Consider the following 17,130-nt stretch of genomic DNA (forward strand, 5'->3'; position numbering starts at 1 on the left):
CATTGTACTGTTGATACAAAACTATGATACATCAGTGGCTCTGTGGCACAATGGATAGCGCATTGGACTTCTAGTAAGTTGTAGTTATTCAAAGGTTGTGGGTTCGAGTCCCACCAGAGTCGTTCTTTAGTTTCAAATGCAAAGATTTAAAGTTTACTTACAATTATACATAACGTAGACATTGTATACAGGAGACTTATTTACTATATATATATATACACAAAGTAATTATAGGCTGTTGACATAAAAATCATTTAAATGTAAGACCAGTTACAAATCAATTTTAGATACTTTAAATCAATAACTGGTAATAAAAATGTGGATGGTTATTTTTAACCAGCAATGAAAATATTATGTTGAGTCTGCTCACGTATGAATACAAAGCTTAAAGTGTATCTACAGTACACTCAAAAATCATAAAAAATCCTTAGATGGGTATTACAAATAACCTACACAATTGCTAAAACCTGATATAGGACTTGCACTTGAAAACAGCAAGAGGAAGACTCAGACATAGCTGTTGCATTTGGGAGCAATGTTATAAATATCTGATACTCGATAGCCATGTAATTATTATAATATAAATTAATATAAATATCTATATTGGTAAAAATACAAAACCTATATAAATGTTACCAAAATGTTTCTGTCTTCAGTTTCTTTGCAACAAACACTCAATCAGACATGGTGCAATTGTCCCCATATTGATTTGCACCTCACAAAAAGTGGGAGCTATTTCTGAAATCATTACAAAAATTTGACTCTCACTCTACGATACTCTCTTTACAGCCTACTTAAAAAATAGAAAAATAAAAAGATTAGTTTCATCACAGATTGTCATTTAAAACATAAGAGTATTCAACACATTGTACTGTTGATACAAAAACGTGGTATATCAGTGGCTCTGTGGTGCAATGGACAGCGCATTGGATTTCTAGTAGGTTGTAGTTATTCAAAGGTCTTGTGTTCGAGTCCCACCAGAGTCGTTCTTTAGTTTCAAATGCAAACATTTAAACTTTACTTACAATAATACATAACGTAGACATTGTATATAGGAGACTTATTTACTATATTTATATATATATATACAAAGTAATGATAGGCTGGTGGCATAAAAATCTTTTCAATGTAAGATCACCAATTACAAATCAATTTTCGATACTTTAAATAAATAACTGCTGATCAAAAATGCTTATTGTTATATTTAACCAGCAACCAAATTCAATGTTGGGTCTGCTCAGCTAGCTATGCAGACCTTGAAGGGTATCTACACTCGAAAAAAACATTAAATCCTTTTTACCTGTAATCCTTACATGGTTATCACATATTAGCTAAATACTTGCTTAAACCTGATATAGGACTTGCACTCGAAATCAGCAGCCGGAAAACTCAGACAGGGATGTTGCATTCAAGAGGAATGTTGGAAATATCTGACACAGGTTAGCAACATTATCATTATAGTATGAAATAAGATGAATATCTACACTGTTAAGCACTCTAAACATTAAATACATTTTAGAAAATATTTTGGTCTTTAGTTTGTATTGCAATAAACAGTTACTATTTCACACAGGGTGCAATTGTCCCCACATTTTTTGCACCTCACACAATGAGGATGCTATTTCTGAAATCAGTATAAAATTTTGGCTCTTACTCTACAATACTCTGTATATACATCCTACTAAAAAAAGAAAGACATAATAGATTTGTTTCATCACAGATTGTAGCTTTTAAAACATGAAAGTATTCTACAAGTTGTACTGTCGATACAAACGCTTGCTACTTCAGTGGCTCTGTAGCGCAATGGATAGCGCATTGGACTTCTAGAAGGTTGTAGTTATTCAAAGGTTGTGGGTTCGAGTCCCACCAGAGTCATTCTTTAGCTTCAAATGCAAACATTTAAAATTTACTTAAAATGATACATAACATAGACATTGTATATGGGAGACCTATATACTATATATACAAAGTAATTATTAGGCTGTTGACATAAAAATCATTTAAATGTAAGACCAGTTACAAATCAATTTTAGATACTTTAAATCAATAACTGGTAATAAAAATGTGGATGGTTATTTTTAACCAGCAATGAAAATATTATGTTGAGTCTGCTCACGTAGGAATACAAAGCTTAAAGTGTATCTACAGTACACTCAAAAATCATAAAAAATCATTAGATGGGTATTACAAATAACCTACACAATTGCTAAAACCTGATATAGGACTTGCACTTGAAAACAGCAAGAGGAAGACTCAGACATAGCTGTTGCATTTGGGAGAAATGTTATAAATATCTGACACTCGATAGCCATGTAATTATTATAATATAAATTAATATAAATATCTATACTGGTAAAAATACAAAACCTATATAAATGTTACCAAAATGTTTCTGTCTTCAGTTTTTTTGCAACAAACACTCAATCAGACATGGTGCAATTGTCCCCATATTGATTTGCACCTCACACAAAGTGGGAGCTATTTCTGAAATCATTACAAAAATTTTACTCTCACTCTACGATACTCTCTTTACAGCATACTTAAAAAATAGAAAAATAAAAAGATTAGTTTCATCACAGATTGTGTCATTTAAAACATAAGAGTATTCAACACATTGTACTGTTGATACAAAAATGTGATACATCAGTGGCTCTGTGGCGCAATGGATAGCACATTGGACTTCTAGTAGGTTGTAGTTATTCAAAGGTTGTGGGTTTGAGTCCCACCAGAGTCATTCTTTAGTTTCAAATGCAAAGATTTAAAGTTTACTTACAATAATACATAACGTAGACATTGAATACAGGAGACTTATTTACTATATATATATATACAAAGTAATGATAGGCTGGTGACATAAAAATCTTTTCAATGTAAGATCACCAATTACAAATCAATTTTTGATACTTTAAATCAATAACTGCTGATCAAAAATGCTTATTGTTATATTTAACCAGCAACCAAATTCAATGTTGAGTCTGCTCAGCTAGCTATGCAGACCTTGAAGGGTATCTACACTCAAAAAACATTAAATCCTTTTTACCTGTAATCATTACATGGTTGTCACATATTAGCTAAATAATTTCTTAAACCTGATATAGGACTTGCACTCGAAATCAGCAGCCGGAAAACTCAGACAGGGATGTTGCATTCAAGAGGAATGTTGGAAAATATCTGACACAGGTTAGCAACATTATCATAATAGTATGAAATATTTTTTAAGCACTCTAAACATTAAATACATTTTAGAAAATATTTTGGTCTTTAGTTTGTATTGCAATAAACAGTTACTATTTCACACAGGGTGCAATTGTCCCCACATTTTTTGCACCTCACACAATGAGGATGCTATTTCTGAAATCAGTATAAAATTTTGGCTCTAAGGGGCCCTATACACTAGCCGACCCGCCACCGAGCTGCCCGACGGCGGATACGGCTGACGAGCGACCCGGCAGCGGGGGGGCAGTGACGGGGGGAGTGAAGTTTCTTCACTCCCCCCGTCACGCGGCTGCATTGAAGTGCAGGCAAATATGGACGAGATCGTCCATATTGGCCTGCATGCACAGCCGACGGGAGACCAGCGATGATCGAGCGCGGGGCCGCGCATCGTTCATCGCTGGAGTCTCCACACTGAAAGATATGAACGAGTTCTCGTTCATTTATGAACGAGATCATTCATATCTTTCTAAAAATCGGCCAGTGTGTAGGGCCTATTACTCTACAATACTCTGTATATACATCCTACTAAAAAAAGAAAGACATAATAGATTTGTTTCATCACAGATTGTAGCTTTTAAAACTTGAAAGTATTCTACAAGTTGTAGTGTCGATACAAATGCTTGCTGCTTCAGTGGCTCTGTGGCGCAATGGATAGCGCATTGGACTTCTAGTAGATTGTAGTTATTCAAAGGTTGTGGGTTTGAGTCTTACCAGAGTCGTTCTTTAGTTTCAAATGCAAAGATTTAAAGTTTACTTACAATAATACATAACGTAGACATTGTATACAGGAGACTTATTTACTATATATATATACAAAGTAATTATAGGCTGTTGACATAAAAATCATTTAAATGTAAGACCAGTTACAAATCAATTTTAGATACTTTAAATCAATAACTGGTAATAAAAATGTGGATGGTTATTTTTAACCAGCAATGAAAATATTATGTTGAGTCTGCTCACGTAGGAATACAAAGCTTAAAGTGTATCTACAGTAAACTCAAAAATCATAAAAAAACATTAGATGGGTATTACAAATAACCTACACAATTGCTAAAACCTGATATAGGACTTGCACTTGAAAACAGCAAGAGGAAGACTCAGACATAGCTGATGCATTTGGGAGAAATGTTATAAATATCTGACACTCGATAGCCATGTAATTATTATAATATAAATTAATATAAATATCTATACTGGTAAAAATACAAAACCTATATAAATGTTACCAAAATGTTTCTGTCTTCAGTTTCTTTGCAACAAACACTCAATCAGACATGGTGCAATTGTCCCCATATTGATTTGCACCTCACACAAAGTGGGAGCTATTTCTGAAATCATTACAAAAATTTTACTCTCACTCTACGATACTCTCTTTACAGCATACTTAAAAAATAGAAAAATAAAAAGATTAGTTTCATCACAGATTGTGTCATTTAAAACATAAGAGTATTCAACACATTGTACTGTTGATACAAAAATATGATACATCAGTGGCTCTGTGGCGCAATGGATAGCACATTGGACTTCTAGTAGGTTGTAGTTATTCAAAGGTTGTGGGTTCGAATCCCACCAGAGTCGTTCTTTAGTTTCAAATGGTTGTCACATATTAGCTAAATAATTGCTTAAACCTGATATAGGACTTGCACTCAAAATCAGCAGCCGGAAAACTCAGACAGGGATGTTGCATTCAAGAGGAATGTTGGAAAATATCTGACACAGGTTAGCAACATTATCATTATAGTATGAAATGATTTTTAAGCACTCTAAACATTAAATACATTTTAGAAAATATTTTGGTCTTTAGTTTGTATTGCAATAAACAGTTACTATTTCACACAGGGTGCAATTGTCCCCACATTTTTTTGCACCTCACACAATGAGGATGCTATTTCTGAAATCAGTATAAAATTTTGGCTCTTACTCTACAATACTCTGTATATACATCCTACTAAAAAAAGAAAGACATAATAGATTTGTTTCATCACAGATTGTAGCTTTTAAAACATGAAAGTATTCTACAAGTTGTACTGTCGATACAAACGCTTGCTGCTTCAGTGGCTCTGTGGCGCAATGGATAGCGCATTGGGACTTCTAGTAGGTTGTAGTTATTCAAAGGTTGTGGGTTCGAGTCCCACCAGAGTCATTCTTTAGCTTCAAATGCAAACATTTAAAATTTACTTAAAATTATACATAACATAGACATTGTATATGGGAGACCTATATACTATATATACAAAGTAATTATAGGCTGTTGACATAAAAATCATTTAAATGTAAGACCAGTTACAAATCAATTTTAGATACTTTAAATCAATAACTGGTAATAAAAATGTGGATGGTTATTTTTAACCAGCAATGAAAATATTATGTTGAGTCTGCTCACGTAGGAATACAAAGCTTAAAGTGTATCTACAGTACACTCAAAAATCATAAAAAATCCTTAGATGGGTATTACAAATAACCTACACAATTGCTAAAACCTGATATAGGACTTGCACTTGAAAACAGTAAGAGGAAGACTCAGACATAGCTGTTGCATTTGGGAGCAATGTTATAAATATCTGACACTCGATAGCCATGTAATTATTATAATATAAATTAATATAAATATCTATACTGGTAAAAATACAAAACCTATATAAATGTTACCAAAATGTTTCTGTCTTCAGTTTCTTTGCAACAAACACTCAATCAGACATGGTGCAATTGTCCCCATATTGATTTGCACCTCACACAAAGTGGGAGCTATTTCTGAAATCATTACAAAAATTTGACTCTCACTCTACGATACTCTCTTTACAGCCTACTTAAAAAATAGAAAAATAAAAAGATTAGTTTCATCACAGATTGTCATTTAAAACATAAGAGTATTCAACACATTGTAATGTTGATACAAAAATGTGGTACATCAGTGGCTCTGTGGTGCAATGGACAGCGCATTGGACTTCTAGTAGGTTGTAGTTATTCAAAGGTCTTGTGTTCGAGTCCCTCCAGAGTCTTTCTTTAGTTTCAAATGCAAACATTTAAACTTTACTTACAATAATACATAACGTAGACATTGTATATAGGAGACTTATTTACTATATATATATATATACAAAGTAATGATAGGCTGGTGACATAAAAATCTTTTCAATGTAAGATCACCAATTACAAATCAATTTTTGAAACTTTAAATCAATAACTGCTGATCAAAAATGCTTATTGTTATATTTGACCAGCAACCAAATTCAATGTTGAGTCTGCTCAGCTAGCTATGCAGACCTTGAAGGGTATCTACACTCAAAAAACATGAAATCCTTTTTACCTGTAATCCTTACATGGTTATCACATATTAGCTAAATAATTGCTTAAACCTGATATAGGACTTGCACTCGAAATCAGCAGCCGGAAAACTCAGACAGGGATGTTGCATTCAAGAGGAATGTTGGAAATATCTGACACAGGTTAGCAACATTATCATTATAGTATGAAATAAGATGAATATCTACACTGTTAAGCACTCTAAACATTAAATACATTTTAGAAAATATTTTGGTCTTTAGTTTGTATTGCAAAAAACAGTTACTATTTCACACAGGGTGCAATTGTCCCCACATTTTTTTGCACCTCACACAATGAGGATGCTATTTCTGAAATCAGTATAACATTTTGGCTCTTACTCTACAATACTCTGTATATACATCCTACTAAAAAAATAAAGATATAATAGATTTGTTTCATCACAGATTGTAGCTTTTAAAACATGAAAGTATTCTACAAGTTGTACTGTCGATACAAACGCTTGCTGCCTCAGTGGCTATGTGGCGCAATGGATAGCGCATTGGACTTCTAGTAGGTTGTAGTTATTCAGATGTTGTGGGTTCGAGTCCCACCAGAGTCATTCTTTAGCTTCAAATGCAAACATTTAAAATTTACTTAAAATGATACATAACATAGACATTGTATATGGGAGACCTATATACTATATATACAAAGTAATTATAGGCTGTTGACATAAAAATCATTTAAATGTAAGACCAGTTACAAATCAATTTTAGATACTTTAAATCAATAACTGGTAATAAAAATGTGGATGGTTATTTTTAACCAGCAATGAAAATATTATGTTGAGTCTGCTCACGTATGAATACAAAGCTTAAAGTGTATCTACAGTACACTCAAAAATCATAAAAAATCCTTAGATGGGTATTACAAATAACCTACACAATTGCTAAAACCTGATATAGGACTTGCACTTGAAAACAGCAAGAGGAAGACTCAGACATAGCTGTTGCATTTGGGAGAAATGTTATAAATATCTGACACTCGATAGCCATGTAATTATTATAATATAAATGAATATAAATATCTATACTGGTAAAAATACCAAACCTATATAAATGTTATCAAAATGTTTCTGTCTTCAGTTTCTTTGCAACAAACACTCAATCAGACAGGGTGCAATTGTCCCCATATTGATTTGCACCTCACACAAAGTGGGAGCTATTTCTGAAATCATTACAAAAATTTGACTCTCACTCTACGATACTCTCTTTACAGCCTACTTAAAAAAAAGAAAAATAAAAAGATTAGTTTCATCACAGATTGTCATTTAAAACATAAGAGTATTCAACACAATGTACTGTTGATACAAAAGTGTGGTATATCAGTGGCTCTGTGGTGCAATGGACAGCGCATTGGACTTCTAGTACGTTGTAGTTATTCAAAGGTCTTGTGTTCGAGTCCCACCAGAGTCGTTCTTTAGTTTCAAATGCATAGATTTAAAGTTTACTTACAATAATACATAACGTAGACATTGTATACAGGAGACTTATTTACTATATATATGTATATATATATATATATATATATATACAAAGTAATGATAGGCTGGTGACATAAAAATCTTTTCAATGTAAGATCACCAATTACAAATCAATTTTCGATACTTTAAATCAATAACTGCTGATCAAAAATGCTTATTGTTATATTTAACCAGCAACCAAATTCAATGTTGAGTCTGCTCAGCTAGCTATGCAGACCTTGAAGGGTATCTACACTCAAAAAACATTAAATCCTTTTTACCTGTAATCCTTACATGGTTATCACATATTAGCTAAATAATTGCTTAAACCTGATATAGGACTTGCACTCGAAATCAGCAGCCGGAAAACTCAGACAGGGATGTTGCATTCAAGAGGAATGTTGGAAATATCTGACACAGGTTAGCAACATTATCATTATAGTATGAAATAATTTTTAAGCACTCTAAACATTAAATACATTTTAGAAAATATTTTTGTCTTTAGTTTGTATTGCAATAAACAGTTACTTTTTCACACAGGGTGCAATTGTCCCCACATTTTTTTGCACCTCACACAATGAGGATGCTATTTCTGAAATCAGTATAAAATTTTGGCTCTTACTCTACAATTCTCTGTATATACATCCTACTAAAAAAAGAAAGACATAATAGATTTGTTTCATCACAGATTGTAGCTTTTAAAACATGAAAGTATTCTACAAGTTGTACTGTCGTTACAAACGCTTGCTGCTTCAGTGGCTTTGTGGCGCAATGGATAGCGCATTGGACTTCTAGTAGGTTATAGTTATTCAGAGGTTGTGGGTTCGAGTCCCAGCAGAGTCATTCTTTAGCTTCAAATGCAAACATTTAAAATTTACTTAAAATGATACATAACATAGACATTGTATATGGGAGACCTATATACTATATATACAAAGTAATTATAGGCTGTTGACATAAAAATCATTTAAATGTAAGACCAGTTACAAATCAATTTTAGATACTTTAAATCAATAACTGGTAATTAAAATGTGGATGGTTATTTTTAACCAGCAATGAAAATATTATGTTGAGTCTGCTCACGTAGGAATACAAAGCTTGAAGTGTATCTACAGTACACTCAAAAATGATAAAAAATCCTTAGATGGGTATTACAAATAACCTACACAATTGCTCAAACCTGATATAGGACTTCACTTGAAAACAGCAGGAGGAAGACTCAGACATAGCTGTTGCATTTGGGAGCAATGTTATAAATATCTGACACTCGATAGCTATGTAATTATTATAATATAAATTAATATAAATATCTATACTGGTTAAAATACAAAACCTATATAAATGTTACCAAAATGTTTCTGTCTTCAGTTTCTTTGCAACAAACACTCAATCAGACATGGTGCAATTGTCCCCATATTGATTTGCACCTCACACAAAGTGGGAGCTCTTTCTGAAATCATTACAAAAATTGGACTCTCACTCTACGATACTCTCTTTACAGCCAACTTAAAAAATAGAAAAATAAAAAGATTAGTTTCATCACAGATTGTCATTTAAAACATAAGAGTATTCAACACATTGTACTGTTGATACAAAAATGTAATACATCAGTGTTTCTGTGGCGCAATAGATAGCACATAGGACTTCTAGCAGGTTGCAGTTATTCAAAGGTTGTGGGTTCGAGTACCACCAGAGTTGTTCTTTAGTTTCAAATGCAAAGATTTAAACTTTACTTATAATTATACATAACGTAGACATTGTATACAGGAGACTTATTTACTGTATATATATATATATATATACAAAGTAATGATAGGCTGGTGACATAAAAATCTTTTCAAAGTAAGATCACCAATTACAAATCAATTTTAGATACTTTAAATTAATAACTGCTGATCAAAAATGTGGATGGTTATTTTTAACCAGCAATCAAAATATTATGTTGAGTCTGCTCACGTAGGAATACAAAGCTTGAAGTGTATCTACAGTACACTCAAAAATCATAAAAAATCCTTAGATGGGTATTACAAATAACCTACACAATTGCTAAAACCTGATATAGGACTTGCACTTGAAAACAGTAAGAGGAAGACTCAGACATAGCTGTTGCATTTGGGAGCAATGTTATAAATATCTGACACTCGATAGCCATGTAATTATTATAATATAACTTAATATATATATCTATACTGGTAAAAATACAAAACCTATATAAATGTTACCAAAATGTTTCTGTCTTCAGTTTCTTTGCAACAAACACTCAATCAGACATGGTGCAATTGTCCCCATATTGATTTGCACCTCACACAAAGTGGGAGCTATTTCTGAAATCATTACAAAAATTTGACTCTCACTCTACGATACTCTCTTTACAGCATACTTAAAAAATAGAAAAATAAAAAGATTAGTTTCATCACAGATTGTGTCATTTAAAACATAAGAGTATTCAACACATTGTACTGCTGATACAAAACTATGATACATTAGTGGCTCTGTGGCACAATGGATAGTGCATTGGACTTCTAGTAAGTTGTAGTTATTCAAAGGTTGTGGTTTCGAGTCCCACCAGAGTCATTCTTTAGTTTCAAATGCAAAGATTTAAAGTTTACTTACAATAATACATAACGTAGAGATTGTATACAGGAGACTTATTTACTATATATATATATATATATACAAAGTAATTATAGGCTGTTGACATAAAAATCATTTTAATGTAAGACCAGTTACAAATCAATTTTAGATACTTTAAATCAATAACTGGTAATAAAAATGTGGATGGTTATTTTTAACCAGCAATCAAAATATTATGTTGAGTCTGCTCACGTAGGAATACAAAGCTTAAAGTGTATCTACAGTACACTCAAAAATCATAAAAAATCCTTAGATGGGTATTACAAATAACCTACACAATTGCTAAAACCTGATATAGGACTTGCACTTGAAAACAGCAAGAGGAAGACTCAGACATAGCTGTTGCATTTGGGAGAAATGTTATAAATATCTGACACTCGATAGCCATGTAATTATTATAATATAACTTAATATAAATATCTATACTGGTAAAAATACAAAACCTATATAAATGTTACCAAAATGTTTCTGTCTTCAGTTTCTTTGCAACAAACACTCAATCAGACATGGTGCAATTGTCCCCATATTGATTTGCACCTCACACAAAGTGGGAGCTATTTCTGAAATCATTACAAAAATTTTACTCTCACTCTACGATACTCTCTTTACAGCCAACTTAAAAAATAGAAAAATAAAAAGATTAGTTTCATCACAGATTGTCATTTAAAACATAAGAGTATTCAACACATTGTACTGTTGATACAAAAATGTGATACATCAGTGTCTCTGTGGCGCAATAGATAGCACATTGGACTTCTAGCAGGTTGCAGTTATTCGAAGGTTGTGGGTTTGAGTCCCACCAGAGTTGTTCTTTAGTTTCAAATGCAAAGATTTAAACTTTACTTACAATTATACATAACGTAGACATTGTATACAGGAGACTTATTTACTGTATATATATATACAAAGTAATGATAGGCTGGTGACATAAAAATCTTTTCAAAGTAAGATCACCAATTACAAATCAATTTTAGATACTTTAAATTAATAACTGCTGATCAAAAATGTGGATGGTTATTTTTAACCAGCAATCAAAATATTATGTTGAGTCTGCTCACGTAGGAATACAAAGCTTGAAGTGTATCTACAGTACACTCAAAAATCATAAAAAATCCTTAGATGGGTATTACAAATAACCTACACAATTGCTAAAACCTGATATAGGACTTGCACTTGAAAACAGTAAGAGGAAGACTCAGACATAGCTGTTGCATTTGGGAGCAATGTTATAAATATCTGACACTCGATAGCCATGTAATTATTATAATATAACTTAATATAAATATCTATACTGGTAAAAATACAAAACCTATATAAATGTTACCAAAATGTTTCTGTCTTCAGTTTCTTTGCAACAAACACTCAATCAGACATGGTGCAATTGTCCCCATATTGATTTGCACCTCACACAAAGTGGGAGCTATTTCTGAAATCATTACAAAAATTTGACTCTCACTCTACGATACTCTCTTTACAGCATACTTAAAAAATAGAAAAATAAAAAGATTAGTTTCATCACAGATTGTCATTTAAAACATAAGAGTATTCAACACATTGTACTGTTGATACAAAAATATGATACATCAGTGGCTCTGTGGCGCAATGGATAGCGCATTGGACTTCTAGTAGGTTGTAGTTGTTCAAAGGTTGTGGGTTTGAGTCCCACCAGAGTCGTTCTTTAGTTTCAAATGCAAAGATTTAAACTTTACTTACAATTATACATAACGTAGACATTGTATACAGGAGACTTATTTACTATATATATATATACACAAAGTAATTATAGGCTGTTGACATAAAAATCATTTAAATGTAAGACCAGTTACAAATCAATTTTAGATACTTTAAATCAATAACTGGTAATAAAAATGTGGATGGTTATTTTTAACCAGCAATGAAAATATTATGTTGAGTCTGCTCACGTAGGAATACAAAGCTTAAAGTGTATCTACAGTACACTCAAAAATCATAAAAAAATCCTTAGATGGGTATTACAAATAACCTACACAATTGCTAAAACCTGATATAGGACTTGCACTTGAAAACAGTAAGAGGAAGACTCAGACATAGCTGTTGCATTTGGGAGCAATGTTATAAATATCTGACACTCGATAGCCATGTAATTATTATAATATAAATTAATATAAATATCTATACTGGTAAAAATACAAAACCTATATAAATGTTACCAAAATGTTTCTGTCTTCAGTTTCTTTGCAACAAACACTCAATCAGACATGGTGCAGTTGTCCCCATATTGATTTGCACCTCACACAAAGTGGGAGCTATTTCTGAAATCATTACAAAAATTTGACTCTCACTCTACGATACTCTCTTTACAGCATACTTAAAAAATAGAAAAATAAAAAGATTAGTTTCATCACAGATTGTCATTTAAAACATAAGAGTATTCAACACATTGTACTGTTGATACAAAAATATGATACATCAGTGGCTCTGTGGCGCAATGGATAGCGCATTGGACTTCTAGTAGGTTGTAGTTATTCAAAGGTTGTGGGTTCGAGTCCCACCAGAGTCGTTCTTTAGTTTCAAATGCAAACATTTAAACTTTACTTACAATTATACATAACGTAGACATTGTATACAGGAGACTTATTTACTATATATATATATACACAAAGTAATTATAGGCTGTTGACATAAAAATCATTTAAATGTAAGACCAGTTACAAATCAATTTTAGATACTTTAAATCAATAACTGGTAATAAAAATGTGGATGGTTATTTTTAACCAGCAATGAAAATATTATGTTGAGTCTGCTCACGTAGGAATACAAAGCTTAAAGTGTATCTACAGTACACTCAAAAATCATAAAAAATCCTTAGATGGGTATTACAAATAACCTACACAATTGCTAAAACCTGATATAGGACTTGCACTTGAAAACAGCAAGAGGAAGACTCAGACATAGCTGTTGCATTTGGGAGAAATGTTATATATATCTGACACTCGATAGCCATGTAATTATTATAATATAAATTAATATAAATATCTATACTGGTAAAAATACAAAACCTATATAAATGTTACCAAAATGTTTCTGTCTTCAGTTTCTTTGCAACAAACACTCAAATCAGACATGGTGCAATTGTCCCCATATTGATTTGCACCTCACACAAAGTGGGAGCTATTTCTGAAATCATTACAAAAATTTGACTCTCACTCTACGATACTCTCTTTACAGCATACTTAAAAAATAGAAAAATAAAAAGATTAGTTTCATCACAGATTGTGTCATTTAAAACATAAGAGTATTCAACACATTGTACTGTTGATACAAAACTATGATACATCAGTGGCTCTGTGGCACAATGGATAGCGCATTGGACTTCTAATTAGTCGTAGTTATTCAAAGGTTGTGGGTTCGAGTCCCACCAGAGTAGTGTTTTAGTTTCAAATGCAAAGATTTAAAGTTTACTTACAATAATACATAACGTAGACATTGTATACAGGAGACTTATTTACTATATATATATATATACAAAGTAATTATAGGCTGTTGACATAAAAATCATTTAAATGTAAGACCAGTTACAAATCAATTTTAGATACTTTAAATCAATAACTGGTAATAAAAATGTGGATGGTTATTTTTAACCAGCAATGAAAATATTATGTTGAGTCTGCTCACGTAGGAATACAAAGCTTAAAGTGTATCTACAGTACACTCAAAAATCATAAAAAATCATTAGATGGGTATTACAAATAACCTACACAATTGCTAAAACCTGATATAGGACTTGCACTTTAAAACAGCAAGAGGAAGACTCAGACATAGCTGTTGCATTTGGGAGAAATTTTATAAATATCTGACACTCGATAGCCATGTAATTATTATAATATAAATTAATATAAATATCTATACTGGTAAAAATATAAAACCTATATAATTGTTACCAAAATGTTTCTGTCTTCAGTTTCTTTGCAACAAACACTCAATCAGACATGGTGCAATTGTCCCCATATTGATTTGCACCTCACACAAAGTGGGAGCTATTTCTGAAATCATTACAAAAATTTTACTCTCACTCTACGATACTCTCTTTACAGCATACTTAAAAAATAGAAAAATAAAAAGATTAGTTTCATCACAGATTGTGTCATTTAAAACATAAGAGTATTCAACACATTGTACTGTTGATGCACAAATATGATACATCAGTGGCTCTGTGACGCAATGGATAGCGCATTCGACTTCTAGTAAGTTGTAGTTATTCAAAGGTTGTGGGTTCGAGTCCCACCAGAGTCGTTCTTTAGTTTCAAATGCAAAGATTTAAAGTTTACTTACAATGATACATTGGCCCTCATTCCGAGTTGTTCGCTCGGTATTTTTCATCGCATCGCAGTGAAAATCCGCTTAGTACGCATGCGCAATGTTCGCACTGCGACTGCGCCAAGTAACTTTACTATGATGAAAGTATTTTTACTCACGGCTTTTTCTTCGCTCCGGCGATCGTAATGTGATTGACAGGAAATGGGTGTTACTGGGCGGAAACACGGCGTTTCAGGGGCGTGTGGCTGAAAACGCTACCGTTTCCGGAAAAAACGCAGGAGTGGCCGGAGAAACGGTGGGAGTGCCTGGGCGAACGCTGGGTGTGTTTGTGACGTCAACCAGGAACGACAAGCACTGAAATGATCGCACAGGCAGAGTAAGTCTGGAGCTACTCTGAAACTGCTAACTCGTTTGTAATCGCAATATTGCGCGTACGTCGGTCGCAATTTTAAGAAGCTAAGATTCACTCCCAGTAGGCGGCGGCTTAGCGTGTGTAACTCTGCTACATTCGCCTTGCGAGCGAACAACTCGGAATGAGGGCCATAACGTAGACATTGTATACAGGAGACTCATTTACTATATATATATATATATATATATACAAAGTAATGATAGGCTAGTGACATTAAAATCATTTAAATGTAAGACCAGTTACAAATCAATTTTAGATACTTTAAATCAATAACTGTTAATAAAAATGTGGATGGTTATTTTTAACCAGCAATCAAAATATTATGTTGAGTCTGCTCATGTAGGAATACAAAGCTTGAAGTGTATCTGCAGTACACTCAAAAATCATAAAAAATCCTTAGATGGGTATTACAAATAACCTACACAATTGCTAAAACCTGATATAGGACTTGCACTTGAAAACAGCAAGAGGAAGACTCAGACATAGCTGTTGCATTTGGGAGCAATGTTATAAATATCTGACACTCGATTGCCATGTAATTATTATAATATAAATTAATATAAATATCTATACTGGTAAAAATACAAAACCTATATAAATGTTACCAAAATGTTTCTGTCTTCAGTTTCTTTGCAACAAACACTCAATCAGACATGGTGCAATTGTCCCCATATTGATTTGCACCTCACACAAAGTGGGAGCTATTTCTGAAATCATTACAAAAATTTGACTCTCACTCTACGATACTCTCTTTACAGCCTACTTAAAAAATAGAAAAATAAAAAGATTAGTTTCATCACAGATTGTCATTTAAAACATAAGAGTATTCAACACATTGTAATGTTGATACAAAAACTTGGTACATCAGTGGTTCTGTGGTGCAATGGACAGCGCATTGGACTTCTAGTAGGTTGTAGTTATTCAAAGGTCTTGTGTTCGAGTCCCTCCAGAGTCTTTCTTTAGTTTCAAATGCAAACATTTAAACTTTACTTACAATAATACATAACGTAGACATTGTATATAGGAGACTTATTTACTATATATATATATATACAAAGTAATGATAGGCTGGTGACATAAAAATCTTTTAAATGTAAGATCACCAATTACAAATCAATTTTCGAAACTTTAAATCAATAACTGCTGATCAAAAATGCTTATTGTTATATTTGACCAGCAACCAAATTCAATGTTGAGTCTGCTCAGCTAGCTATGCAGACCTTGAAGGGTATCTACACTCAAAAAACATGAAATCCTTTTTACCTGTAATCCTTACATGGTTATCACATATTAGCTAAATAATTGCTTAAACCTAAAATAGGACTTGCACTCGAAATCAGCAGCCGGAAAACTCAGACAGGGATGTTGCATTCAAGAGGAATGTTGGAAATATCTGACACAGGTTAGCAACATTATCATTATAGTATGAAATAAGATGAATATCTACACTGTTAAGCACTCTAAACATTAAATACATTTTAGAAAATATTTTGGTCTTTAGTTTGTATTGCAATAAACAGTTACTATTTCACACAGGGTGCAATTGTCCCCACATTTTTTTGCACCTCACACAATGAGGATGCTATTTCTGAAATCAGTATAAAATTTTGGCTCTTACTCTACAATACTCTGTATATACATCCTACTAAAAAAATAAAGATATAATAGATTTGTTTCATCACAGATTGTAGCTTTTAAAACATGAAAGTATTCTACGAGTTGTACTGTCGATACAAACGCTTGCTGCCTCAGTGGCTCTGTGGCACAATGGATAGCGCATTTG

At 32.6% G+C, this 17,130-nt stretch overlaps 11 non-coding genes across 11 annotated transcripts; all 11 read left to right on the top strand.

The window, feature by feature from the left end:
- The first annotated feature begins 36 nt into the window (after nt 1–36).
- TRNAR-UCU (transfer RNA arginine (anticodon UCU)) lies at nt 37–122 on the top strand. Its single transcript is given in 2 exon segments — nt 37–73; nt 87–122. It is a non-coding gene; the product is annotated as a tRNA-Arg (tRNA).
- Nucleotides 123–1,789: 1,667 nt separating this feature from the next.
- Nucleotides 1,790–1,875, top strand: TRNAR-UCU (transfer RNA arginine (anticodon UCU)). The gene is given in 2 exon segments: nt 1,790–1,826; nt 1,840–1,875. It is a non-coding gene; the product is annotated as a tRNA-Arg (tRNA).
- Nucleotides 1,876–2,648: 773 nt separating this feature from the next.
- On the top strand, nt 2,649–2,734 carry TRNAR-UCU (transfer RNA arginine (anticodon UCU)). The gene is given in 2 exon segments: nt 2,649–2,685; nt 2,699–2,734. It is a non-coding gene; the product is annotated as a tRNA-Arg (tRNA).
- Nucleotides 2,735–4,711: 1,977 nt separating this feature from the next.
- On the top strand, nt 4,712–4,797 carry TRNAR-UCU (transfer RNA arginine (anticodon UCU)). The gene is given in 2 exon segments: nt 4,712–4,748; nt 4,762–4,797. It is a non-coding gene; the product is annotated as a tRNA-Arg (tRNA).
- A 478-nt stretch (nt 4,798–5,275) lies between these two features.
- Nucleotides 5,276–5,362, top strand: TRNAR-UCU (transfer RNA arginine (anticodon UCU)). Its single transcript is given in 2 exon segments — nt 5,276–5,313; nt 5,327–5,362. It is a non-coding gene; the product is annotated as a tRNA-Arg (tRNA).
- Nucleotides 5,363–7,016: 1,654 nt separating this feature from the next.
- On the top strand, nt 7,017–7,102 carry TRNAR-UCU (transfer RNA arginine (anticodon UCU)). Its single transcript is given in 2 exon segments — nt 7,017–7,053; nt 7,067–7,102. It is a non-coding gene; the product is annotated as a tRNA-Arg (tRNA).
- Nucleotides 7,103–8,762: 1,660 nt separating this feature from the next.
- Nucleotides 8,763–8,848, top strand: TRNAR-UCU (transfer RNA arginine (anticodon UCU)). The gene is given in 2 exon segments: nt 8,763–8,799; nt 8,813–8,848. It is a non-coding gene; the product is annotated as a tRNA-Arg (tRNA).
- A 1,645-nt stretch (nt 8,849–10,493) lies between these two features.
- Nucleotides 10,494–10,579, top strand: TRNAR-UCU (transfer RNA arginine (anticodon UCU)). The gene is given in 2 exon segments: nt 10,494–10,530; nt 10,544–10,579. It is a non-coding gene; the product is annotated as a tRNA-Arg (tRNA).
- A 1,648-nt stretch (nt 10,580–12,227) lies between these two features.
- Nucleotides 12,228–12,313, top strand: TRNAR-UCU (transfer RNA arginine (anticodon UCU)). The gene is given in 2 exon segments: nt 12,228–12,264; nt 12,278–12,313. It is a non-coding gene; the product is annotated as a tRNA-Arg (tRNA).
- A 779-nt stretch (nt 12,314–13,092) lies between these two features.
- TRNAR-UCU (transfer RNA arginine (anticodon UCU)) lies at nt 13,093–13,178 on the top strand. The gene is given in 2 exon segments: nt 13,093–13,129; nt 13,143–13,178. It is a non-coding gene; the product is annotated as a tRNA-Arg (tRNA).
- A 781-nt stretch (nt 13,179–13,959) lies between these two features.
- On the top strand, nt 13,960–14,045 carry TRNAR-UCU (transfer RNA arginine (anticodon UCU)). Its single transcript is given in 2 exon segments — nt 13,960–13,996; nt 14,010–14,045. It is a non-coding gene; the product is annotated as a tRNA-Arg (tRNA).
- Nucleotides 14,046–17,130: the final 3,085 nt, after the last annotated feature.

Source organism: Pseudophryne corroboree, chromosome 4 (assembly GCF_028390025.1).
Source record: "Pseudophryne corroboree isolate aPseCor3 chromosome 4, aPseCor3.hap2, whole genome shotgun sequence".
Taxonomy (NCBI): Eukaryota; Metazoa; Chordata; class Amphibia; order Anura; family Myobatrachidae; genus Pseudophryne; species Pseudophryne corroboree.